Raw genomic sequence first — 27,946 nt, 5'->3', positions numbered from 1 at the left:
CGGCGCTTCCCTTCGAGGGATCCCGAGAATCTGGGGCGTATCGCTCATTATTGAGGGCTTATGGTTTTGTACGTTTACTATTTACAGCCACGAGCAGAAATCTGTTTACACGGGGTATTGGTGGAACATAGCCTAGCTGTAAAACTCAAACTAGGAGCACTGCTGAGCCCCGCCGCCATCAATTCGGGTAAATTTTTATCCGTGAATTCTAATATGACCACGAACAGAAAAGAAAAGCTTTAACCATTCGGGATTAATAGCACCGCAATAATGTTTTAGCACAATAAAGTCACGTAATGGGGTACGTTTCTGCATACGATGACCCTCAATGCGTAAAGCGGTTTATTTGCCTCCAAAGAGTGGACGCTTTGATGCATCCCTGCGTATACGATCTACCCACTGTTCGTTACCCTGGTTAGGTTAGTTAATCGAACGACTTTCAGTCGTGGCTCGTCAATAGGATTGTGTCAGCCCTTCAGTGGGCACTATAAGGCGCGCGATGGGACGTGTGCGCGGACGTGTGCCTGCTAGACTTCTGCAGGGACGGTAGACAGCATGCTTACACCTGTGAGAATGTTAATGCTTCCCTGGAGTTCAGCATGATTTCAGTTCTTATGGCTTTTTCTTACGAAACATGCCGTCTCCTCAGAAAGGCCTAATTTCTTCTGTGCATAGTTTTATTGGGCAGCGATTATAACCTCTATTTTTTATAAGTATTTCAATTTTGTGTTACCATTAATAACGCCTTCAGTAGTTTTCAAGCATGAAGTGTGAGAAAGCGCAGTAGTTAGATATCTGTTTTGTGTAAATGTTATTGAAAGCTGAAGCTCTTTTAACAGCCTGCTGCTCGTTTTTCTTAGTTAGAATATAAGACATCACAGACAGTGACAGGTAATTCTCTGTGACTGGAATCGTAATGAAGTACTCGCCTCAACAATACGTCAGGGTTAAATTTATTTACTTAACTGCCTCGCAATAAAATAGCAGCTCTGAGTTGGAGGGCCGCACACAAGAGGCCATCCAAAATTGTTTATGCACGGTACTAATTCATATCATTGTATATAAAACTCTTTAAAAGGTGTCTTGTCATCTGCCCATTGAAGGTGCAATTTTGTTTCCATCAGTTTTTGCAATTTGGGCATAATAAGTTGGTATCTTAACTATGTAAGGATTTCTCTTGAATAGTAGCCGTGCAGCCTGGAGTAAAAACTGAATGATTAAATCAGACTCTGAGAGTTTGGTATGATGGCCGCATACATACACCCAATCGCTAATTCAACTGCATCACTCGACCGTCGACAGGTCCTAAACCAGCCAGCATGTCAAAGCCTTATCACGGCACGTAGCCCGGAAACTAGTGAGAATAAGCTTGCGCTCACAAAGTTCCCCCCACATGAGTGTCGTCCTCGAGGCTCTCCCTCGAGCACAACGCAGCTCCGGGAACTTTTCACTCACTGAGATGCATCCAGGCTGAACTAAGATAAGAAGGACGCGTTCCAGTGGGCTGAGATTCCTTTCAGTATAATCTGCTGTATTGTGGAGGCGCCAGAAAATAATAGAAAGTAATAAAATAAAATAATATAAACATGGTTCTAAAATATTTATGCTTTTTATTTGCGCACGTAATAACCTTGAATGTGCGGATAAACGTCTTTTATGCAAAAAAAAACAATGACATTTCCCGGGAATATTTTGCTTCTGAAGAGGACTTGTCCATTTATTTCTCTCTGTTATTTGTCAGCTAACGAAAGTCCTACATTGCTGTGTCTTGTTTCTTTTGGCACGCTAGGAGGTGAACCTCGTGCTTCAAGACGGCCACTAAAAAAAGCCAACCAGGCCAACGAAATCTATGCAAAAAGGCATTGGCGTCGTCATAGTTGGCCCACTGAGAATACATAACACAGGCTTTATAAGTGCGGTGTTCGTGGCAAGAATCTAGGGGATGACACTCGTCCAGTGGGAAACCTCGTGTGCGCGTGCTCATCCGCGCTAGGCTCACTCATGTCTCCGCGTCGTGAGAAAGCGTTCACATGCTGGTTGGTAGACGGTAGGGCGGCACTGGTAAATAATTTGCCGGATGTGCTCGGTAAGGGCTGCACACTGCAACTGAGTCGATTCCGAATAATTGAGAACGGGCACAGCACGAACCGTCAAACACAGGAAGAGAGAGAGTACTCACCATGACAGAACCTGCATACCTCTTTTGTACAAAAGTAACGCTTCCAAAAGCAGGAGGAGGACACGTTCAATTGAAACATCAGACTTCTCCTATAACGTTCCGTTAAATGCCGCGAAGAGATCCTTTGCCCGCCAGTATTTCCTTCCCCATCACGCTCTGTGGAGCCTCGAAGTAAGCTTTCACACAAGCGAGGACGCCACCATCGAAACTCGTTTCCAGCGCGACAGTGTGTCGCGCGGCGTTGCCGTGGTGCAGCTACTTTCTTTTTCTTAGACGCAGCACTGGCTGAAATCCGAGATCCGCTCCCACTTGAGGAAGTGCTTAATGGTCCCTGTGCCTCATTCCTACCATCTTTCGTTCCAGTTCTGTCCTCTTCCATCCTTCTTTTAGCTCCTCTTTCTTTTCGACACACTCCTCTGATACGGGAGCAGTCAGCCGGGGGTTCGTTTTCTTTCCTCCTCCTCCTTCATACTCTTTCTCTCGTTAATCGTTATTCTGCACCCAGTTCCTTTTCTGGCCCAAATAGATTCGGGCGTGCAACCAGGCTTCGAGGGACATTAAGACTGCGCGCCACGTCAAAGATGTACGGAGGAAAGCGGGGAAATGAAACGAGGGCCTGCGCTGTAGCGCCATGTATCGCAGGAGAGATACATCAAATTTTGTGTAAATCAAAGTTTTATCCGTATGACTTCGGAGTGCGAAAGGGAAGATGAAAGGGAAAAAAAACGGAGACCTTTCACTCGATGCCTTTCAGTCACCGCTCTACTTTTTTTCCCGCCTGCAAGCGAACACCAAGCGTGGTGCACTTCAGTTCGAGTAGGGGAGGTAAAGGCGGCCCGAGCAAGACTGGAAGGGAGTGGGGGCCCGTTGCCTTCATTCCACCGATGTTCATTTTTAATGTCAGCGCCGGCACACGGCAGCCAGTGCCGGCACTTTCTTCTACATTTCTTGGTCAAGCAGCGGTGGTGGCCTGGTGACGGACCATTTTTCTGCCAATGGCAGTATCCGCGAGTGTCTTTGGGGGTTCGGTTATGTACTTTTCGAGTGGCTTTTGACGTGCGCCGAATCCCGACTTGGAGCGTGACCCGAGTGTTATAGCGAGCGCACCGCCAACTCCCCCCCCCCCCCCCCCCCCCCCCCCACTCCTTGGCTCCTTCACGCACGTTCGGAGCCTGGGTCTCAGTTCGGGAGACATCATGGGAGCCTCGGACCAACCCCTATAGCTGGGCTCTATCCCGACCTTCTCCCTCACCATTCCCCATCTCTTTTCCCCCAGCGTCGCTTTCGATACTACTCCCTTCCTTTCAAAGCGAGGATGAAGCCTTCGGGCGAGAGTCGTCGAGACCGATTGTTCCCGAATTCGATTTTTCTACTCCCCACTTTTTACTGAACTCGCCGGGCTCAAAAGACGTATCCCGTAGCAGGCGCCGCACTCCCGCGCAAGCATCGCACAAGCGTAGTACATAGACGCACGCACGCACGCACGCACTGTCGCGAAGGACATTGGCGTGACCCACATGTTGCCGACGCCGCGGTCGCGCCGGCGACGCGTTGCTCCTCCAGAGGCTTTCGTATTAGGCCGAGTTGGGAACGCCAAGAAAAGTTAACCCTTAAGGGGGCTACGACCTCTGCGGCTTCAGAAGGCGCGCTTCGTTAGGTTACTTGTGTTCCGCCTGCCCTGAGGGCGCCTTCGGGGGCGCCATGCTGTATAAATTGCGATCAGCTACACCATTGAAGGCGTGTGTCCGATGAAAGGACGAACACTGAAGTTGATGAGAGCTATGTATTGTTGCTGCTCTCCCGCTGTTTCAATATCTCCGTTATAGAGATATTTCCACTGTACGGCTTCTCTTCCGTTTAAAAGCGCACAATAGAAGTCTGCGGGACTAAATCCAGGGTGAGTTTGTCGAGGTCGTGAGCAGTAACACGATTTCGTCAGAGGTAAACTTCAAGCAACGGTCGCGGGGAGAAGGTCTGTGAAAAGAAACTTTTTTGGCTTTAATTGCGTCTAGAGATGTGCTCAGTAATAGCTGGGGTTCAAAACTGCGCTTTTACGACTGAATGTCCTTTATTTTTTTGTTAAGGGTCAGTGTTCCTAACTCAAGTTAGTTTTTAACGCCCACCTGCTATTGGGGTTAACGTCCACTTTGATGTTGTTTGGGCATTCAACCATGTTTAGTTGTCTTCGTTCTTTATAGCCAAGAAAAACGTTAGGAGGATCTAATGTCCTGCTATACTGGAGTTTCAGCAACTGGCGTTATCTCTTGGCCCCCAGTAGCGACCACCGCGTAACTCAATGGGGTTTACTTTAAATTTGTAATTTCGAGAAAACTACAGCGCTGAGCAATTCTGCGCGAACATGGCAATTATTCTAACCTACTTTTTAACCTCGGTGGAAAATTTGTCCAATAAAACACGCCATGTGCTCAAATACTATTTCTGACGGCCGTAAAAAAAATTCAATGGGACGTACCGCACATATGAAATTCCCGCCGTGATTTTGAGTGCTCGTCGCCACGTGGCAGTCGGTGGAAGACATGCTCACTAGTAGCGTTAGAACACATTTCCTCGGCTTGTGACAATGTTGCGTCAGTGCGCGTCGTAAAATGCATAAAACGCGGTGCATATTATATAATCATAGTACACAAAGCTCTAGAAAACTCAGCCTTCAATAGAATATTCGATTGACAAGAATTAAAAAAAGTAAGAAATAAAGGGAAAAGGACACAAAAATAAAAGACCCTCCAAGCGTACATCTAAAGAACCTAAAATGGCAGCTCGTATCTAAAAAAAAAACGAGAGGTATAGACGTTCAGCCAACAAGATTGAAAATTTAATTCGTAGGGTTTAACGTCATGGAGCAATACAGGGGCTACAAGGGATGCCTCAGTGGATGAATCTGGACTTATTTAGACCACGTGGGGTTCTTTAATGTGCGCTGACATCGCACATCATATAGGCGGGTTCTGTATACCACCTACGTCGAAATACGGCCGCCAGGCCCAGAATCGAGCCGTGGTCATGGGATCAGCAGCTGTACGCCAAAACCACAGAGACATCACGGCGGGCGAGCACGATGAAAGTGAGAGCACGATGAGCTACCGATGATCAATAAATCATTCTTATTTTAGAGTCCGGGTACACCTCATTTTTAATTATTTATTCTCATCATCCGCTATCTTTTCTAAAACTCTACATCCCCAGAGTGATTGTGACTGCAAGCTAAACTTCTTTTTATGCCTGTTTGCTCATTTAGTCGAAAGCTGAAAAAGGAGTGGCTGCGTTAATAATTGGCTTTTCTCCGGCCAGTCCAAAAACACTATATGCAAGGATAATGCATATTGCGAGATACTGGTTCAGCTAATTAGGTAATGTCTTTAATTTAATTCAATGTCCTCTAGCCATCCGTAATTACTGAGTTTTAAAAGGTAAATAGAATAAAATACAAAGAAATTTCAGTTAATTTTCTTCTCATTGAATTTTTAGCTTTCTGCTGTTCCGATTAAGAATTACATTTATTATTGGACAACAGCACACTGTTTTAAAACGCAGGAAAGAACGTGCAGCAATCTTTCTGCACGTTTGTCTGTTTTGATCCCCTCGAAGCTTGTTTGAAAAAAGACAGTAAAAAGATTAAGTCCTTCATAAATATGCCGCAGTACAAAGCTCACTAAGCAAACATATGGGCAAAAATGTTTTATAAAATATTTGATTGCCAGCTTACTTGTGTACGTAATTGTTAATACGTGAGCTTGGCTGGATGCTGGATACTGCTGCTTGGTCATCCACGCATTCGCTCTTACCATCTCCTACAATCCTACAAGCTGCGAGACTTCCCTTAGGTGGTGGTGGTGAAAAACTTTTATTTTTATGAAGGGTGACTGTGGGGCCGTTCTCATGGGTGGATTCCTCAGTCTAGGACTCCGATAGTTTCTGCTATCCTGCGGGGCCGCGCGGTCAACCTTTGCTGATCACTCCGCTCAGGCTAGACTGGACAAAGCAGCTTCCCATTATTAGTTAGTGGGGTGGGGTGTTGGGAATCGTGGGGAGAGGGGGGGGGGGGTTGACAGTTTTACAGGAACGGTGTAGTATAGGTTGGGCGCTGGCGAATGACGGGCAGTGGGAGCGAGGAATATTATGTGCGAGGTGTACTTGTGGTGGATATTCGAGAAGAAGTTCATCTGGAGTTGTCGCCAAACCGTGGCGTTCGCTCTAGAAGAGGATGGGCAAGGTGGTATAATATATCTTTGTTAGAGTCTGCAGTATTCGAGGATCTACTTCCCATAGGGCCCAAGTATCAAAAAACCGAGGCCAAAGTTGGTCAAAATTCGGGTGTGTACGGATTGTCGCGGCGCCCGTGGTCAATGTTGTATACTGTGTCCAAGTCGCAAACATGTGGATTGTTTAGAAACGCGCAACCACCTGGCAACGATGAATTACAAAAAAAATCAACAGACATAACAGTCCGATAGATAAAGTAAGAAGGAAAAGAACAAAACAAAATGTGTTTCAAAATATTATAGCGGCATACGACGGCAGTTTTTACTGGCGGCTTCCAGATGTCACCGTCATCCGTAAGCTGGAAAGGGAGCTTTGTAGTAGAGTTTTTGACGATCACCAAAAAGCCAGCAGAAGCCAGTGGGGTCTTGGACTAAACACCCCACCCAAAACAGCGCCAGCCTCCACCTGTGAAATAAATGTTTATTCATCATCACAAATGAATGATTTAAGAGCTGTGGTGGCGATAGAGTTGACATAAAAACGTACGCGTCCGGAAAAGCAGGCCAGCCTAAGCCCAGTGGATTCCGCCTAGCAATTTCTTTCTGTCGCTAAAAAACGCATAGTTTAGTTATTGAAGGTTCCTTTATGGTTTATTGCGTTACGTCATGTGTGGTCGATTGGCGACATGCAGCCGGTTAACCTCTGTAATTAATGTATATGCCAACTGTCTGTATGGTTCTTCTTGGCAGGAATTACCATTTAGTCGCAATCATTCATAGAAACAGGACACCTGGATCTTTGAGATATGATGAAGTGGTGTGATACGACTGGCGTGTCTTTTGCAGTGCGACAGCAATGAATATGACAGAACCATAACATGTTTCGCGCAAAACCAAAAAAAAATTTTGGGGAACATTTATGCTCCGCCTTTAGGGGTATGACGCGGCAGCTTTAATGGGTTCCGCCAGCGAATCCCCTTGCCCAAACAGATGTGGACACTCTTCTTTCTTCTACAGTTACAGTAATTATGTGAAAGACCACAATACATTCACATAAAGTCCAGCTTTAATCAAGCCGTACGAACGTGCTTGCTTGGTTCGCATGTATTGTAGCTTAGTGCAATAGCTTTCCGCCACTGGAGCCATGCACAGCAGTGCAGCTCCTGAATGTACCCCTTCACGTGAAACAATCGCCGCGCACGACACACCACTTCTATACCTATACGTATAGCTCTAAATTTTCATCCGGAAAGAGGTATATGTTTTCCAATGCCGTCAATTGGCATCGCCTTTTCCAATTAAGGAAGTAGAATTATCATTTCGCCTTAACGTCGCCGCGGTGGCTCAGCGGTTGTGGAGCTCGACTGCTGACCCGGAAGACGCGTGTTCGATCCCGGCCGTGGTGGTCGAGTTTCGGTGGAGGCAAAATTCTAGAGGCCCGTGTACTGTGCGATTTCAGTGCACGTTGAAGAACCCCAGGTGGTAAAAGTTTCCGCAGCCCTTCACTACGGCGTCCCTCGTAGCCTGAGTCTCTTTGGGATGTTAAACCCCTATAAATCAAATCAATTACACCTTAACCTGCTTATGTTCTCTTTTTTTCTTAGTTGGGGGAGGGGGTAGGAGGCTGTCATTGCCAATAACCCGTGACAACGCTGACGTTCCTGGTGTGCAAGTATTGCGACAGCTGTAAATAGAACACAGCTCTTCTTTTTCGACGACAACACGAAAGGAGAAGGTTTTGTTGAGAGATGACTACAATTTCTAAATGAAAAGGTATTTCTGCCTTCCTGAAATGCTAGGTCATTCCATTATTGAAAATATGCCCCTCTGAAACTGGAGTGTTACGCGCTTCTATCGCCATTCACCGAATTATGGGATGGACTGCTTGGTTCCCAATGCAAATTTCTGTCATTGTTCTGGTGCTAGTTACCTTTCAGGACCGAGAGCTGGTATTTTGTATTTACTTTTGTTCTTCAGATATATACATCAGTGACAGGAACGCGAAATGTATTGCTGTTATTAGTGCACAACAATGCTAGCACAAATTCTTGAGCGGCATACCTTTCGCATTTCTCCAGTCAGTGACCTCTGCTGTTCTATACTGTTACTTGAGAACATATATTTACTCCCAGCGCCAAATTTAATTAATATATAGTGTAAAGGCGGTGTCGGCGCTCTCAGAGTTTTCGCGTCCTTATCTCGTGCAAATTTCAAATGACCCTTCAGTGTACTCTTGAGGCTTCAAAGTGGTGAGAATGCAAACTCATTGCGTTTGCTTAAGAACCCTGCGCTGGCACCTACCACTAAAACGCCCTTCACAAGTTCACGCATTATTCTGAGACGTAGAGAAGAACTCAGGGAAAGACCCCTCAGTACCGCAAACATGGCGCGCTCACAATGGCCGCAATACCTTTATACCTTAAAATGTTCGATTCCCGTGTCAGCGCGCCTGAAACCCTACGTATAGGTTAGTTCTGAGTATCCTCTATCAACAAAGGCTCGCGACAACAAAGGCCACACATTCGTGCGGCGCTCACTACTTCGTATCCTAAATTCTCGTCAGACAATCAAATCAAAGTACGTGATTAAAATTCGGCGCTTCGCACAGACCGGCGATGATACGCGAGCTTTCGTCGCTTTCGCGGCATCGGCTGTTCTCAGGTCGTTCGTCGGAAGTGGCTCTGTAGGCTTCCCAGGGCTGTCCCGCGGTCTGAATGGTCTGCCGCTTCTTATCTGCGGCACCGAAATGTTTCTCCAATTGCTTACGTCGGCGATTTACCGCAGCGTCCCCCATGTTCTATTCAGGCGTTTAGCAATTACCCGTTATCTCCCCTCAGAGAGAAGTGCGCCCTCGGCGGTCTCGACGTGAGCACGCTTTCACGCTGCTTAGGAGAGGGGAGGCTGAGGCTGGTTGTTTCTCCCACGAGACCTGAGCGAGAAAACCCGACGCTTTAGGGGTTTCGTGCCGAGTTGCGTTGTTGCGGGGACAAATGGGCTATCGTCAATAGGCGGGGTCTGTCGCTGCACGTTGTGCAACTTATGCGTTACATTTGTACAATCTGTGCAACTTCGACAGAAATTAACTTGCTCAGCATAGAATGTGTCTCACAGAGGAACCCTACTGAAAATTTAATTATGATGTTTGTTTACATAATCACCTGATTAGACTCGCTTTGTAGATAAAGAGCAAATTCAAAATTTAAACTGAGATGTTTATAAAAGCTCGCATGCTCCTAGAGGTCCTTGAAATTTAAAGAGAGAAGTTTATCTGCAAATTTCTGCGCGTTTTTGTAATTATTTGGGGTGCGTATTTTTTTTTCCATCATATAGGCTGTGCAGTGCGACCGGCCGCAGGTGAGATAGCTAATGCTACGCGTCGTTTAACTTGCTGTCAGATTATCAGAAATTATTTCAAAGATAAATTCGAATTCAAAGAAACGTGTTCAGCATTCAAGCACCGTCAGGGCCTTAAGCGTCAGGGCCTTAAGCGTTATCGCTTTATGACTTGCGCTTTATAGCTACTTCTTATTGTCATAAGGCTGCTCCACATGGAGGCTATCATTAACACTGCTGCTTCATGCAGTGGGTGCCATTGGCACAAAAGAAAGTGCGCAAACAGTTTAAAGCTATAGAAGTTATGAGACGCACTATGAAGTGGAAGGCCTTTAGTTGCTGTTTACATCATTAAAGGTACTTTCTTCCTCACTTTGGTGAATAGAATTATTCTAATTTTAAGTGATTAGTGGCTTCTTGTTCTATGGCACGAAAAATCAAGTGGCATGATTCCTTTTTAGGAAAAAAAACTCTTTTCTTGGTTTGCATCTCCATCTGAAGCGCACGTACGTGATTGCTTCTTTTTGGACAGAACCTCAAAATTAGCGGAAAATTTACCAAAAAGTGCTGCACCGGTTACCCTTCCTGCGCCAGTGGGGAGCAAGAGTGAAGAAATTTTGATAAAAATACAAACTGAAAAAAGTTACCAGGGCATTTCATCCGGCTGTCGAGACCGACAAGAGTTATGTAGCTTACACCTCGCATGCTTGCTTGACTACTCACGTGATGAATACCAATACTTTTATCTGCTGTTTCTTCGAATGCTGTTCTCTGTCTCATCAAATAGACTAAAGAACACCCACTGCAATGAGGGAGTAGTAACTCATTACTCCGTAGAATATACTATAAGATAAAACACCCACTGGTGTTTTTTTCCTGAATGATTTCACGTCACTGAGGTGTCACGCTGCTTTCGTAAGAGCATCTACAAGCAGGTGGCAAGGTGACTTGATTACGTCAAGTAGCTTTCGGCTGCTGAAAATTGCATAGGAAAACTGTGTACCAAACTTCACATCATGTTCGCGCAGTATTGGCTATTGAACGCAGAAAAAACTTTGCAGCTAGCTTCGTAGAGATAGTGGCATTTTTTTCCCGACATCTTTCGCTTAGAACGTGTTTCTTGGACATCTGTGATATTCACTGTGGAATACCTTTAAGTTTAACAATTCTCCGCTGCTCAACATGCACTCGTAGTAGCCATGAGAGCGATTGCGATTAATTTGGCTAGCATAAGACAGAGACGTGAGGAAGGAAAAAACAGGACGAGGCGAGCGCCTTCCCTCCTCACGACTTTGTTTTATGCGTGCCAAGTTAACTATGATCATGAGCTCACTAGCTCTCATAAGAGTTCTTCGTTATGATTACGATTAGTTGAGAATAACCGGGAGTTCCTCAAAATACTATGCAACGGCTGGATCACCACCGCAGAGTACGTATAGAACTGCTTAATTACTTGAGCTACATGTCCCATAATAAATCTTCAATGCGTATATTTGCATGCGAATGCAATTAAATAGGAATAAAGAGAAACAGCATGCATTCGCATGGTTGATACTAAGAATTGACTGCTTCTTTGCTAACAGCTTTGTCTAATTCCCATTCATATGACGTTGCTTGTTTAGATAGCATGAAGGTTTCAAGGCAATAATTGTTTTGAATGAAAAAAAATGAAATTGATGAATCGAGCAAACAGAAGTGCACCTTTCGAGTTTCCGTCGAGAAAGCTTGCTGTCCTGAAGGGTGGCCGTTGTAGTTGAAGGTGACAATTGAAAGCTCTGTCACTTCTGCCCAGAATGCTTTCAGTGGCCACCTCCACGCGTTAAGCGCACTGTGACAAAAGAAGAGAGAAAGGTTTAATATCTGCAAGCGGGAATAGGTCAGCCAGAAAAAGCGGTCTCCAGCATATTATGCTATACAGGGAAAGGGTAAGGTAGGAAAGAGAAGGAGAGTGAACGGGGTAGGTTATATAGTCACTATACAATGATCTGCAAGGGATGTTCACTTCGTTAATGTTCGTGTTCATGCACACCCGAGGGACCACTTACGTGGCACAAAGTGTTAATACGGATCTCGGTAACACTTATAGGAATCAAGCACTTGCAAAGGTCATGCGAGAGCAGCCATGCTGGTCACGTGATTGGTGTTTGCAACTCCTTCTGGGCCTTTTCGCCGCATCTTTTCTTTTTACCCTTTTTGTTGTTGCTGCTGATTTTCCTCTACAGAGCCAGTTTAGAAAAGGAGCTTTTGCTTATGTACTTAGATTCTCTTTACTTTGTATTGCTTTTCTCAATCTCTTGGCAACTGAAAGCGCTGATTGCAGGCTCGCTATTTGACCTTTATGACAAAGAATCTCGTTTTTTTTTTTGCTTGGCGAAATGTTCGCATTCTTTCGACCTCCGTTGTTGCCTGGGTGCTTTTGCAGCCTCGGGACACAACAATAGGAGGAGTGCGCATCCGCGCGCGTGGTACTACTTGATATGTTGATGAATTCTTCTTCCGTGTCTTCAGCAGTCGCATTCTCCACTCCCCAGGGGTCGCTCTTGTCGCGATGCGCACGCCCTCTTCGACTGTCTGAGTTGAGAAAGAAATAAATGAACATTATTGGCGGTGTGTTTTCATGCGGCAAACGTTTGCTTTCCTTTTATGCTCTAAGTCCTGGAGTTACGTCAACAAGATAGCTCAGTGTTTTCTAGCAAAGCCTTATGAAGGAAGTGCTAAGGATGGTACTCTGCGCTGTCCGTTTTATTGTGTCTTTGTTGACCTATGATTCGTTTAAATAAATTTTGTTGTTTTAAAGAATTAACTGAATAATTATATTTGATTTCCACTCCATCCTTTTTCTAGATTTGTAAGCCAAGAAAATACTTGTAAGCTGAGAAGCGACGAAGGGTTGTAAGAAATAAAACTTATAAGCTAGCTTACTACGAGTTTCTTCAAGAAGTTGTATTCGAAATTTTCCTGGAACCCTTTGGTAGAATGCTTTAATTCTGTTTGCTTTATAGTGTTAAAATAAATGGTGGTATTTGTCTTCATCGCGCAGATTCTTTAAGACGTTCACATTCTTCGGCAGCTTGTGGTTTTTGTAATGGCTACCTGGCGCTGACTAAAGTTTTTCGCTTGATTATACGAAAGCGAACTTTTTATGTTGCTTTTGAAACTACAGTCTCCGACTTATGGCCATTCCCAGAATAAAACAGATTCGTCAAAATTTAAAGACAATCAAAAGCAGCATCATTTCTACGTTACCAAAAGAACCGCGTCCTCGGTTTCAAAAAGCACGTGCAGTCAGTCGCAGTTTGTAAAGTGGCGAAGAGTCTTGAATTTTTTTTTGCTACGTAACCCATTTATGTTCCAGAAACACGTTATTTGTCAATTTTAAACGACAGTAATTAATGAATAAAGTTTTTCTGCGGCAGAGTAAGTTCCGTGGCCATGGTTGGAAGATGGGGAAGTAGAGGATCCATTAGATGGCTTATTGTGTAACAAAATAAGTGGGGTGAGAAGACTCGCCTCACATTGTTCTTGAAAAGCCACGTTGTCTAACCTAGGCTGCAAGGCCGGCTTTAATTCTGCAGAGGGCGAAAGAAAGCAGTAGACTAAAAGCATTGTCGTGTGTGGGTGTGGCATGTGTGGTTTCCAAGGCTCCTCTACCTTGTTCAAAGAAGGAGCACTGCGTTATTAGTTGAAATGAATCTGGGTCGCAATTTGGGAAACTACGGGCATATCAACAGTCTGCACTCATACGGGATCGGCAACGACGATCATCGGTGATGGGGCGCGATTCATTTAAGGAAAATTTCGGGGTTGTAAGCAGTATTAGCCAATACTTGTTAATGAAATTTTGGTCCGCCCGAGAGCTTGGAGGCGTAAACGAGAGAACCCTGAGAGGTTTTACCACGAAGACGGTGACTACATGCGTTGCTGAGGTGATTTAATCGAAAATGTAAAATGGCTGTTGTTATCCTGATCACATGAAGCTTCGAGAGAGATATGGAATATCCACGTCAACAGGGTCGAAAGAGGTGTGGAGGTAAGACAGCGTTCCATGGCCGCTTCTTGAACAGATTGATTCCATGTGCCGGCATCCGTGCTGCCCGGAGTCCATACGACATGAATGTTTCGTCCGCGCTCTTAAAACAATGATACAATGCGATGGAGCTTGGTCATGAATTGATTGGTAGAGGTAGGCTTATTTAGTTCAAGAGTGACGGCATGACAAGGTTCAAGATTCAAGAAGTTTATTCCATGACAACAAGGAAATTTGTGCACAGATATTTGGAGTGATAGCCAATGAGGCTAGTCATCGGTCCAATAAAAATAATAACAGGTAGGTTAGCCGTTACTTACACATTGAAGAAAACAAACGTTGTAGCTTAGCTTCGATTCACAGAAAATGTCGCTTGAAGGTAAGTTTAAAATTCCCGGCTTGTTTTATTTCAATCCGCAACTAGCTTCAAAATTGTTGCTCCTGCAAATTCTATTTGTCTTTCCCCATACACATTGTGACAAATGCGAAGATTAAAATTATCATTACTGGGATCCGTATAATCCCAGTAATGGTAATTTATTCACCATGCCGCGCATGGTGAATAAATGAGTCAACTGGAGGTGTTTCAGGGCGGCGTGTATTCCCAGAAGTTCACCGTCGGTCGGAGTAACTCGTGAGGCGAAACGAGTATGAGAACAGTTGAACGACGGGTACATTAGACAAGCCCAGGCTGTCGCTAACACGTTGTCTTTTAGAGGTGCGTGCACAAACATATCCATTTTATCATCAGCTTTATCAGAAGCTATGCTTTGCACGGCAAGGTGCCTTTGTATGGGGTGATCACGTGGAATCGCTCGGTGACGGTGTAAAACCATGTACGGGTGTTGCCGTGGTGGTTGCAGGGCTTCTATGAAATCACTTGTTACAGGTAGATGACAAACCTAGTGGTCGAGTACAATTCCCTCTTCACTGCACCTTGACGCATATATATTTCAGAAACACGCGATTTATTAACCTTAAACAAAAAAAGAACCACCGAATTATCCTTTTCCCCGTGACATGTCCTCTTAAACATTTCTATTTTTCCTCAATTTCATTAACCTTAAACAAAGTAGAACACCAGAATTATCGGTTTCCACTTGTCATGCTTTATCAAGCATTTATCTTTTTGTACGAAATCACCGGCTGCTTCTCAGTTAAATCAATTTCTCTAGCTTCTTCTCATGGTTATTTCTTCAATCTTACATGGATGTTTTGTCCTTGCAAAGTTTGCTTACGGCGATATGAGCTTTCGAAATCTCTTTTCTTGACCCTTTCATTCATTATTGTTCTTTCCCTTTAGGGGCCTTCCACGTATGCGGGTGTGGAGTACGCGAGCGCTGTCTAGTGACATAGCGCACGGAGGGTATTGACGAGGGTTTGAAAACGGCATCTTAGACTGGATACTCAAAATACCTGCTAATCCAGAGATTCGTAGCGTTGCTCTTGATTTAAAAAAAAAATATTTACACTAAATACGCCAGAAAGCACAGAAAGCACATTATTTTGTTATTAGGCGGATGCAAGAAACGGAAACTAAATGACCGATATTATAAGCACCTGATCATGCAATGCGAAAGCCGGCGTGTGTTTTGCGTGCGAATCAGCCTACCCCAAAAAATACCTTCCTCACTAAAGAGATCAAGAGTATATTTGAAAACAGTTCCGCATATACAACGCATAGCCGAATACAAAGATAAAGACAAAAATTTCAACCTATAAACATTGGGCCTTGTGGAGTAGCATGAGTCTGAAATCAATAAAAAAAAACAACGCCGAACTGTCTTTTCTAAAAAGCAAGCTGAGATCCTATTTCATCATATCAGTGAGAAACTGTGACATGCATTGATTAAAAAAAATTTGCACGACGAGGTCAACAAATTTTGCTTTTGCTATTTTTGATACGGGATTCCGTGAGTTATTCATGACAGTCCTTCTTTCATTATTCGAGAGTGAAGGACACATTTACAATCTACCGCCAGCTGTGTTGCATCTTCTATCTTTTGATTTTTCGCGTGTGTGTTTTCCTGGGCTTCCTATACCTTGACAGTTTTCTCACTTTTTACAAAAGAGCTAGGGTGGAATACAGCTAGAGAAAAAGCAAGAACGAGTATATTTTGAAAAGTTTGTTTCAGACGAACGAACACACAATAATTTCTAATTATGTCGAAGTGCACTACAAAATAAGCATGACCCTATTTTACTGGGTTGCAAATATTTACCTTGAGCCTTTATGGGATCCGAGTTCAAAGGAAGCCCCCGCAGATCACGGTCCCTCGACTTATGTCTCTCTTCTGAATTTTTATCCCTAGCACAGCGGCCTCATGATTCGCTTGCGACCAGCCTGACACAGCTCCCTCCTGCTCCTCTGGGATGCGGAAGCCAGAATAATATTAAAATTCGGCTTTGGAAGCATCGAGGTCACCGCATAATTTGTGGTTTGGAGTTCTCGCATCCTTTTTATTTTTTCCCCCTTTGCTCGGGGCTAAAAATAAGACACTTATTTCACTCTGGCAACTTTTTGTCAAGTTTAAGCGACCCTTCTTGCTTATGAAAGTTTTTCTTGAGTGTTCGGCTCAGATGATCTGAAAATATTGTCAGAAATTCAGCAGAACCGGTGAAAAGAAGGCAAAGGCTGTTGGCTGCACCGTCATTACTTATTCAGTTTTCTTGGAATCGGCTTCGGATATGTCATTGCAAATTATGTCAGGACCGCGAACGTGTTTTTTACATTTAGAGAAAAAAAAATGTTTCAACTTAACGTGGGTGTCTGGGATGCTTGTACTGCGCATATTCCCATAAATTTTAATATGTCATAGAGCTTTTCATCTTTTCTACCACTGCTACTGCTGCCTCTCGTGTTGTTTTTGATATCACAGACAGTTCTTGAACTTCCGCACTACGCCCTATGTTTGTCCTTACAAATGCATAAACTGAGCCGAAATGTGAATGTCGCTGGGAGTGTTTTTTTATTTGCCTTCTTTGAATGGAATTTCTTCGTTTTGTTGATCCTATTTTTTTTTCTTCTTCGACTGGCCGTCCTGCTCCAAAGTGTTGCGCAGTATTTATAAATCGCACCCTGCTATCAACAGCATAAACACCGATCCACGCTTCTGCCTGAATGTTTTCTCCTTCATGTCACCTGTGGCAAAGAACACACGCCCTATGGCGACAAAGAAAAAGGAAAACCTCACATAAAGATAAAAAATACCTTCGCCTCACGCTTGATGATCTTTGTCATACTATCACTCGACGCTATCGACTCGGACTGATGGAGGCATTTTCGCCACGTCCGAGTAAATACAATGTGCGGTCTCGCACTGTCACTTTGAAAAGCCAGCGGTGACGTTGTGGACTTCTTGCTGGCCGCGAAATGCCACGCGTTCTTTGTCACCTCCAGGCGTCGGGTGATCAAAGGAGGAGCTCCGCGAGGCGGCGAACAGGAATAGAGGCTATTTTGAGGACACGGAGCAGCCCTGGTTCTACTCGCCCTTTTCTCGATCGTCTTTCTACGGCCGCACTTTCGTGTCGTTCCAGCGGAAATCGCATTGTCGTCGTCCGCGCCACTCTGCTGCGTTCTGCAGCTCCCGAAGATTCCTGCTCTCAGCAGCAGCTTTTGCCGCTTTTTCCCTGTCTAGTCGTCGAAGTGAATGGCTCGCGCTTTTATTCGCGCGTTGGACAAGGGAGCCGCTAATGAAAGCGAAGACGACGCATCGGAAGTGCGACGGTTGCTGGGGCTAATAGCTTTCCTCTTAATGGGACCCGCACTGCATTGCGAGGACGGAGAGAGGGCGAACTTCAAACAGCAATTCGGCGTGGGCTCCATGGGATGATGATGATGATTATGATAGAGATAGTACAGGTTTAGGGTTTATGGGGTTTTTACGTCTCAAAGCCATTCGGGCTATGAGGGGCGCCGTAGTGAAGAGCTCCAGAAATTTTGACCAACTGGGGTTCTTTAATGTGCACTGACATCGCACAATACACGGGCGTCTATAATTTCGTCTTCATCGAAATTCGACCGCCGCAGCCGGGATCAAACCCGCGTCTTTCGGGTTAGCTGCCGAGCGCCTTAACGACTGAGCCACTGCAGCGGCTGATGCTGCTACTACTACTACTACTACTCCTCCTCCTACTACTACTACTACTACTACTACTCCTACTACTACTACTACTACTACTACTACTGTTACTACTATTACTACTACTACTGCTGCTGCTGCTGCTGCTACTACTACTACGACCACTACTACTACTACTACTACTACTACTACTACTACTACTACTACTACTACTACTACTACTGCTACTACTACTACTACTACTACTGTTACTACTATTACTACTACTACTGCTGCTGCTGCTGCTGCTACTACTACTACGACCACTACTACTACTACTATTGCTACTACAACTGCTACTACTACTACTACTGCTGCTGCTGTTACTCCTACTTCTACTACTACTACTACTACTACCCGCCACTACTACTACTACTATTACTACTAGTACTACTTCTATTACTACTACTACTACTACTACTACTACTACTACTACTACTACTACTACTACTACTACTACTACTACTACTAGTGCTAATAACAATAAGAAGAAATCAAGCAACAAGCAAGCAAGCTATGAATTACATTATGAAATCTCAACCTTAGGCAGTACTCATCCAACAAAATTTAAAAAAAATCAGGACAAAACTGATAGTATTTATATTGTGAACAATTTTAAATCCAGCGCAGGTGATTTCTGCGACAGAATTACTCTAATAAGTAATGTACTGCTCTTCTCATTTTGTAAATGTGAACCAGCAGTTTGAGGGTGCAAGCTTCACACTGCTATTATATAAAGTGATAGCTTCCTAAAGCCACATGGTTTCTAGTTCCTTCAGACGGTTTTGAACTGCCACGAGCTACTTAGGGCATATAGTACTCAGGTACTTAGGCATCAGCAGTGGAGGTGAAGCTGTCTCACACAGAGCTTAAAGCCCCTCAATGAACTAAATGTAACGACGTCTCCTCCTACCTCCTCCTATGCCGCGCTCCTTTTCTCGGCTCCCCCCCCCCGGGCGCTGATGGTGGCGGCACCTAGGTAGGGGGAAGCTAGCAGACGCTCCCAAAGCTCACCGTTTGGCTCGCAGTAGACAGCGCGTGTGTTTTCTGACTTGGATTAGAATAAAATGAGATCGTGGTATCGATTAAAAAATTTCTTACTCAAATAACGGCCGCTAGCAACGTTGCACTTCTTTATCGAAAACTTTTATACTGCGATCGCTTTGAATGCGGTGCGCGCGGTGGAGGTGGCGTTCGGGGCCTAGCTCGCAGAAAGTTGTTTCCCAACGCTCGTGCTTTGGCGCGTAGTGGTCCGCGGGCCCAAATAAATTGTTTGTCGCATTTTCTGCCTTCGAATCGGCCGCTGTTAGATCATGGCATGGAAGCTTCAAAAATTATAGTTACTCAAAGAACTTTTTGTACTGCGATTGATCTGATTGCGGTGCACATGGTGGAAGTGGCGTGCGCGAGCGGCTCGCGGCACAGCAGTGAATATCCTCGGAGCGTTGTTCTTCGACCGGCGTCTTTTGCGCACTCTTATTCAAAATTTAACTCCGCCAAGAGGAAGTGAAACGACATATAGGGCTAGACGTGCGGCCTATGTGCATTGTATGAAAGGATGGCGGTGTAATGCTGCCATAATATATTATTCGCCCAGAGGCGAGTTTTATTGTTTAGTCGGCTGCGCTGTTCAGTGCGAAGGCGCCCACTCATCTCATGTTAATTGTTTTAGTGCAGGAAAGCTTAGTATTTATTTCGGAGTTACTATACCTCGGACAACCTCGCGCGCAAACTTTCAAATGCTCCGAATGACGGTAATCCCTTGATGTTTGTTTGTAAATAGGTGAATACGATGCCCTTGTAACGCACTGTAACACGGTTGTAAAGAGAATTTTCATATTGGGTTAATTGTTTGGTGTGATTAACAGCAATGAAAAAAGACCTTTAAACGCTGCTTCGCGCACTGGTACAGCGCTGCATCGTTCACTATAATGTTATTTTGGGAAAATGAAAATTAGTTTTAGGGAAAACGAAATGGCGCAGTATCTGTCTCACATATCGGCGGACACCTGAACTGCGCCGTAAAGGAAAGGATGAAAGATGGAGTGAAATAAGAAATGAAGAAAGAGGTGCCGTAGTGGAGGGCTTCGGAATAATTTCGACCCCCTGAGGGTCTTCAACGTGCACTGACATTGCACAGAACACGGGCGCCTTAGCGTTTCGCCTCCATCGTTAGGTGATTGTCATCTTGAGTCAGCATACGCAATAATGGCTTATTTCACTTCCTTCATGTGATTGCCAGGCATAATGTGCAGCAGCCAGGACTGCCGTAGCTAATTATTCGCTTTCGGTCGAAGCAGCGTACAACAAAAAAGAATCTTAAGCGCTGAAAAATCAAAGCACGAATGTACTCAGTCCTGCTTGAAGTAAGCACGTTGTTCGTTTGGGAGGTTGCTTGAAGCGAAAATTTGTAACACAAAAAGGAAATGTCTGCAACTGTATTTAACAGAGGTCCTCGCTTGTATTCTCAAGTATTATCCAGCAAGATATGAAGTATTCACGCGAGAGCTGCCGTTACTGAGCCTAGACACAGTAACGGCAAGGTACGAACCCTGAACCCTGACAGAACACACACGGTCAGCAGTGCGCGCAACATGAAAGTTAGACCTGCACCCCGAGCAGCATGAAAAGCGGGGGGCCTCAACAGCGAGAACCACCTCTTTGGTATTGAGTTCGTGAGCGAAGGAGCCCGACTTCAACAAAAGAAATAAGTCCAGTGATGCGCGCAACATGACAGCTAGACCTGCACCGCGAGCAGCGTAAATGGCGGGGCTCAAACAACATGAAGCTCAACTTCCGAGTCGAGCCCGCGAACGAGTCCGACTGGAACCAAACCAACACGCCCCGTAATGCGCGCGACATCAAACTACACCTGCAAGAGCGAGCAGCATGAACGGCGGGGCTAATACAACGAGAACCATGGCTTTCGTAGCCCGCGTGCGGAAGAATCCATCTACAGCCACTCCAGACAGCATTAACTGCGAAGAAAAACTGCAGTCGCTCACGCTTCACACCGAATCCCTCCGATAAAACACGATTGACAAATGAAAAACGGCCACTCACATCGCAAAGACGCGGATCCAGCACATTATCAAAGTTTTCCAGGCCGATCCTATGCGGTCAAACCGTTCGGCGAGGCGTGTTGCTTTTTCCAGGCGGAATGACGAAAACCTTTTCCTCGCTGCTTAATTGGTTGTCGCTGTCGTAAACACAACAGAAAATTGGCATCGCTGCAGCGCGTAGAAGCCGTAAAACCTGGAGAAACGCTTCCCGCCAAATCTTTGTCGCACAAAACGGAAACAAGGCGCGATTTCTACCCCCGACAATGGCGCCGGCGTCTGCTGCGGAGCCAAAAAGCGCGCGCTAACACGTGACCACTGCGCCTCAGCCAATGAGAGGCTCGATTTTGCGGCGGCTCGCTGGCAGAGGAGAGCAGCCGGAAAGTTCAAAGCTTTTCGTTACTTTTGCTTCATTGAGGGGATTTAACAGAGCTGCCCTTTCTGCGCCAGCTGATGGGGGCAAGCCTGGAGGGCCGTCTTCGACAAACAGTTTTCCGGACCTGGGTCAACCAGCTGCGTAATTCCTCGAAATCAATAAAGATTTATTCTCTCTCTTTTGAAAGCCATAACTTGAGCACGATATGCCAAACAGGGAATTATTCGGAACTGTAAGCTCTGTGCATTTTTATACATACAAGTTTTGAACGTTGCCTTTCTTCTGCCTAACATTTGCTTGACAATGATGGCTGGTCTTCTAGGTGATCAGTCGTTAGTCACAATTTTACTCAGGAAAAAAAAGAAAAATCGGTAATAGCCTCCTTGTAGGCACATATTAATAACCAGCGCCTTTGCCAAGAAGAACGCTTTTAACATTTTAGTGCATCTGATTTTCCCTCAGATCCGCATTTCAGAAAATGAGTTTCTTAACCCCTTTTTAAACTTTCAGTTAGTGTTGAGCTTCTTCGATAAAAAAAGATGCACAAAATTCTATTGAACTTCGAGTTTCACTGGAATTTTAACAGAGGAGGAAATCACGTGAAGCTTTCTTGACTGACTGGTGGTTGGTCAAGGGTGTGGGGCGGCTGCTGTGTTCATGCTATTTTATAGATATTTCCTTGGGGCAAAAACATTAATGAAAGTGAAGTCATTTTCATTACAGTTTTAATGAATTCCCATTGATTAGCGCTAGCGCTTGCTATTTTTTATTTGTTAGTAAGTGTTTGTATGCGTGCGTGTGCTCCTGCTCGCGCAGTTCGGGTGGAGGCAAAGGATAAAAAAAGGAATTACTGGCAGGTAAGTGAGTACAGGTTAGTCAACCGCACGCTAACGAATCACATGAAAACGAGATGCGCGTGCCTGATGCACCGTCATTTGTTTTGTTTCTTTTTTTTTTCGCCACATTGTCGTACTTTAATCGTAGCCTACGTGAGTGCGTGCCCACAGCGTCAATCCTGAGAGGCGGTGCGCTTTTACAGCAGTCGTAAAATGGAGGAAAAAGAGCCAGCAAATGCCTGGTCACGTCCAAATGCGACCTTACTCGGCGCCGCGGTACCACAGGGGTGGAAAAGTACTCACGCTGGTGAGGGGGGGGTGGGGGGGGGGGGCGTTTCCTCTTAAAGCGCTCGTATCCAGCGGCTCTGTACAGTGGCGTTGAGATGAACTTCTCGCCTCGCCGCCACCAGGCGAGCTGCTAAGTTCTCAAGCGCGCCTCTGCGCGCCTCATGGTCAAGAGCCGCAGTGGTCTCGTAGAGGTATCTGCTATTAGAGGCAGAGAGTAGAGTAAGAGAAGGGAGAAACTTTAGGGCGAACGCAGAGCATCGCCGTGGGGACGATGCTCTCGCGCGACTCCCGGTATTAAGGGAATAAATTTCAACGGCAGGGCTGTTAAAACCTCGAGGGCCCACCCTTAACTGCGCGTCAAACGAGCCGTTGTCCGGAATCCGGTGGCGCTGAAAGCGGCCTCCAGATTTTTACAGTGCGGCGGCCCGAGCTTTGGAGGAATTTGGGACGTGCTGAGGACTTTTTTTAGTTTTGTTCAGTTTCCAACTCCTCTTCGCCTTATACTCTAGGCGCCTCATTTTGAGCTGGGCACTTTGGAAACTCCTAAACCTAAAATATCTTTTCCAGTGGCGATGTGCCACCGTACTCTAGCGGTTTGCGGAAGCCGACCACCACGGGTTACGCTCTCATCAAGGGGCATCGGCTCTTTCGCGCTGCCACTGGGAAAGAAGGCGAGGGCTCTAATTGCCAGGAAACGATTAAGCAGCGAGCCACCCTTCCGTTTCTGTGAATACTTCTCCTCTTTACACAAGCCCAGGGTTTGTATACGTCCCCTGTTGGTCTCTCTCACTCTTTGATTTCTACCACACACACTGGGAGAAACATGAATGCCGTAGAAACGTATGCATGCTGGGAGAAACATTGAAAAATATTGTAAGAGCTCACCTAATCTTTTAACTTTCATATAAAAGCTGTCTTAGTAAACTTTTTCTTAAACAGGTCGGCAAGCAGAAAGATCGTCCAGGCCACGTGTCGCATTTTATTCTTTGATTAGTGCATCTAGTAAAATTGCACGCGCCACACAGAGCTGCTAATTAGCGGGCAATAAATGAAATCAAATCTTTGTAACATTAGTTCTTTCTTTAATAGCTTTCTTCAGGACGAACAATTCCTTATGTTCTTGTCAAAGATCACCTTCGAATTAAAATTAGATTGACGATCTTAATGCGTCGTCCCTATCAGAGCTGTGACGTCAGAGCTAATGGCGCGGAAACAACAAATATTTACAAGAATGGTTAGAGTGTACACGCCCCGGGTTTCTGACGCTGACTACGCTTGCGTTCCTGGCGTCGGAAAAGTAACAATGCCAGCGCATCCACGGCCAGACTGTGGTCGCGCACGTATCGTCACAAAACAGCTGCATTAAATTGATTTCGCGCTAGCCGAAGGGCGACAGTGGAAAACCTTCTCGAGATCTTCTTCTGAAGTTGAGAGAGGGCAGTGGTCTCTCCGCTGCTATGAGGTGCCGCGTCCAATCATTAGCACAGCGGCTTTTGTTTCAAAGACTAGCGGCTCATGGCATATCCGCTCATCCGTACGTATTGATACGAGCAATACGAACTACAAATTTTGTTCATAATAAAGAACGAAACTTATCTTTACTTCTGAGTCGAAATTGAGGAAACAACAACAAAAAAAAAAACAGGTTAGCGGCGCAAATCTGTTGTTTTTATGTTTGGTTTGGTTAACGAGGTTTAACGTTCCAAAGCGACTCAGGCTATGAGGGACGCCGTAGTGGAGGGCTCCGGATAATTTCGACCACCTGGGGTATTTGGTTTCTTGGTTTGATTTGGTTTATGGGTTTAAGATAATTTCGACCACCTGGGTTTAAGAACCCAGGTGGTCGAAATTATCCGGAGCCCTTCATTGCGGCTAGGAAAAACATTTAAAAAGATTGTAAAAACGCACTTAGTCTTTCAGCTTTACTCTGGGGTTAAGAACCCCAGGTGGTCTAAATTATCCGGAGGCCTCCACTACGGGCGTCATTCGCAGCCTGTGTAGCTTTGGAACGTTTAACCCCGGAAACCAAATAAAAAAAAAAAACAAGTGGTCCTCTCACCTATATCAATGAAGTACTCTACTTTGTGCGTGCAAGTGGGTATGCATGCGCGTGCGCCCAAGAAGGGAAAGGGGGAATAAAAATAAATAGACGGATGATTGCACGTACAGGCTTGAGTTTTAAAATTTCACAATAAATGGGTCTTCTTAGAACCAAAACATTGTGTCAGAAGTATGTTCAATCAACGCACCCTTTGGGAGCGCAAAGAGCGAAATGACTGGTACGGCAGCTTATCCTTTTTTTTTAAAGCGTACGCACGAGTCTGTCGTCGACACCAGAGGTATGGCGCCGAAACCCGTAAGTGCCTTGCAGGCTATATAAAACTGATATTCCTGCAACGCTGTGGGCTCGAAGCTGTTAGACAACACTGATAAGTACCTAGGTTCCCCGCGCTCATAAGTAGGGCCATGACAGTTTTTAGCATCCACCTTAAGTACCAAGTTTTTTTCGCCTCTCGCGGTTGACTAATGGGCTCAGGCGCGAAGCGATCCCAGTGACTCCCCCCCCCCCCCCCCCCCCCCCCCCCCCACTCTTGTACTAAGGGTGCAAATAAGTGTGCTCTATCCAAAAGTGGCGCTCAGCGAACGCAGGCTCTTGTGAAGGGGGCACCTCTTTTTCGAGCCTCTTCAAGCCACCGTGTTTCGCCACAGGGCATCCTTCTCGTTTGAGGAGGCCACGCGTTCTCGTTGTCCACGTGTACCTAGGAGATAACGCGGCTCAGCTGAGCAGTCTGCACGCGGTGTTGGCGGTGGCCGAAATTTTCTCCCCTCTCTCTCTCACTCTCTCACGCTGGAGGGAGAAGCCAAATTCCTTCCCGCTAAGAGGAAGCGCTTATTACTGACACAGACCCCGGCGCTCTTCTCCGCTCGCTTGCTCATTTTTCTGGGTAGGCAAAGTGCGCGGCGCTGCGAGATAGGCGGTCGCTCTCTTATTTTCGCCCTCTAACTTTAACTCTCTCTTCGCCAGATTCTTGCGCGCCTTAATTTCTGGCCCCGTCCGGCCGCGCCTCAGCGCCCCTGTCGCGGTTTTAATTGGTGCCCCGGCAACGGCAGACGCGCGAAGAAAACGCGCGTTCCGCTGTCCCCCGCTGGCCATACCCCTCCTCCGCTTCTCTGGCTCGGCTCGCTGCTCCGCTGCTGGGTCGTGATTGCCGCCGGAGGCTCCGCCTTCTGTCCCGCTTTGACCTTGCGCCCGGCAGGAAGACCGCGTTGTCCCGTAGCCGCGAAGCGCTTGCCGTCCTTGGCCTGCTGTTCCCGGAGCGCCACGCTCCATCTTTGACCGATATGTGTCCAACGTCCACGTTATCGAAATAGTTACGTCAGCCACGCAGAGTGATTCTTGGAAAAGGGGCTTCAGATGACATTTATTGTCTCTAACGCTGCCAGATTGTGGAAGCCGGGAGGGGATGTCCTCCCCTGCTTTTGCTCCTTGTTGCAAGAACCATTTCAACAGGCTGCAGGTTGAAGAAATGTTTTAGAGGGCTGGCAGTTCTGCGAATTTTGATATTAATTTTTTTTTCTGTGTGTTTCCGGGCGATTTGTCTACGCTTGTTCGTCGTTTCGAAACACAGCTTCAATTTATCTCATTTAAGAGCTGAGTCAATGTGCTTGTATATTTGTTAAGTTTGTACTCCGAGAGCTTCTCTATATAGCTTCTTAGTTCAGTCTGCATTCCTTGAAATAAGCTCTGCAGATTTTGGCCTTTACTTTTTTAGTATTTACAGCAAGTTATCCCTGCGCATGCGAGCACCTTGGATAAGCTCACATAACCCAGTTCATGTAAAAGCCATTTCAAACCTATTTAACTGGGGTTCTTTAACGTGCTTTAACGATGTCAGTGCACGTTTAAGAACCCCAGGTGGTCGAAATTCCCGGTGCCCTTCACTACGGCGTCTCTCATAGCCTGAGTCGCTTTGGGACGTTCAACCCCCATAAACCAAACCAAACCAAACCAAACCTATTTCAGGACCTTTAGCGCTGTTTCTCAGCTAAATCTGATATTTTGGGGAAACGGTGTGGCTAATTTCAAGACCTGAAATAAAAAAGATGGGCAACAGAGCGAAAAAAACGGCGACAAAAGTGAGAGGAACACAGGACGAGCCCTAACTTTCAACTAAAGTTTACTGACAGGAAACAAGGTGAATATAAAGGATGTGCAGACAAGCAATCATACAACTAAACGTAACTCACGTGTTGCTACGTCCTATCAAGAAACATGACTTCCCTATCATGTAGACAGATAGATGGCTTGCTGACGCACAATCTTGGTTTTGTCTTCATCTGGTAAGTTTCGCTGATCTCTCTTGTTAATCTTTCTCTTAGATCTTTCCCGACGTACACCTACACACCGCAAGTTCATCGCTGGGTCAGCGCATGACTGTTTTACACTATGCAAGTCCACGGATACGCTCTAGGTGTTAAGTTTTGTCGTACTACTGGCGAGGGGGTACATTTTCCGGTGACACCGCACTGTACGCGCTGGTACACTTGACAAATATGCAACAAACCACGGTCATTTGAATACCGCTTAGAAACGGAATTGAGCATGCTGTTTCTGAAACGCTTAACAAACTCTCTATTCGCTCTCACTAAGAACACATGATTAACGAGTCGTTGGTCTTCCTAGTAACAGGCGTCGTTCGAGTTTTGGGCCTGTTGGTTGAATTTACTATTGGCGTCAAGGTTACCAGTGGCTTCGCGTCCGGTATAAGGAGCCGATGGTTAACGACGCGATCGGCTTGCGGCTTCCGAGAGGTACCGTATGCTCTCTGCGCCTGCGAAGCAGCACTTAATCGGGCCTCCTGCTATCCCATTTCTCGCTTCTCGAGTGCAAAGTTTGCAGCTTTGTTCGTCGAAGCTGCTGCTCTTCTGCAGCGCTTTAGCCGAAAGCGTTCTTCTGTGCTTGCTTTGCTCAAAGAGGAGTTTTTGACAGGTTTCTTGTCCTATCCCAGCATCTACAGCCAAGCTGTCAATGAGTCCCCAGTGATTGTCCCCCAGTAGCACACTAAATATGTTCTTATCCAGCGGGAGGAAAATGTTATAAATTTGGGATATTTTTAAACAACTTGGCAAAATGGCATTAAAAAGGTCCCAGTTCTTCAGGTGATTAATTCCGTAATTCTGCTTGGCCATTAAACGTCAACGTCGTGCCTCAAAAATACTTTAAGGATCTCAGTTGCACTCAGAATGATGCATTACTGGCTAAGAAATAATGTAAGCAAATCAGAAAATTTTAGACAATTTAAAGTCCTCATGCTTGCAAAGCAAGTCAACAAGCAGACGCACTCTATGGAAACGCGCTAGTGATGACGTAAAATGCGAAGCTGTACTTCATAAAAATGATTGTCTCCGTTAACTTCCCGAGCCTGGCTGAAGCTGGTTGAATGCGCGATTTCTCACACTTCTTTAGGTTGTTAATGCGTACACTTTTACGGAAATCGCACTGTGTA

This window comes from Amblyomma americanum, chromosome 6, assembly GCF_052857255.1.
Source record: "Amblyomma americanum isolate KBUSLIRL-KWMA chromosome 6, ASM5285725v1, whole genome shotgun sequence".
Lineage (NCBI taxonomy): Eukaryota > Metazoa > Arthropoda > Arachnida > Ixodida > Ixodidae > Amblyomma > Amblyomma americanum.
The sequence above is the reverse complement of the archived record's forward strand: the minus strand, read 5'-3'. Positions refer to the sequence as shown.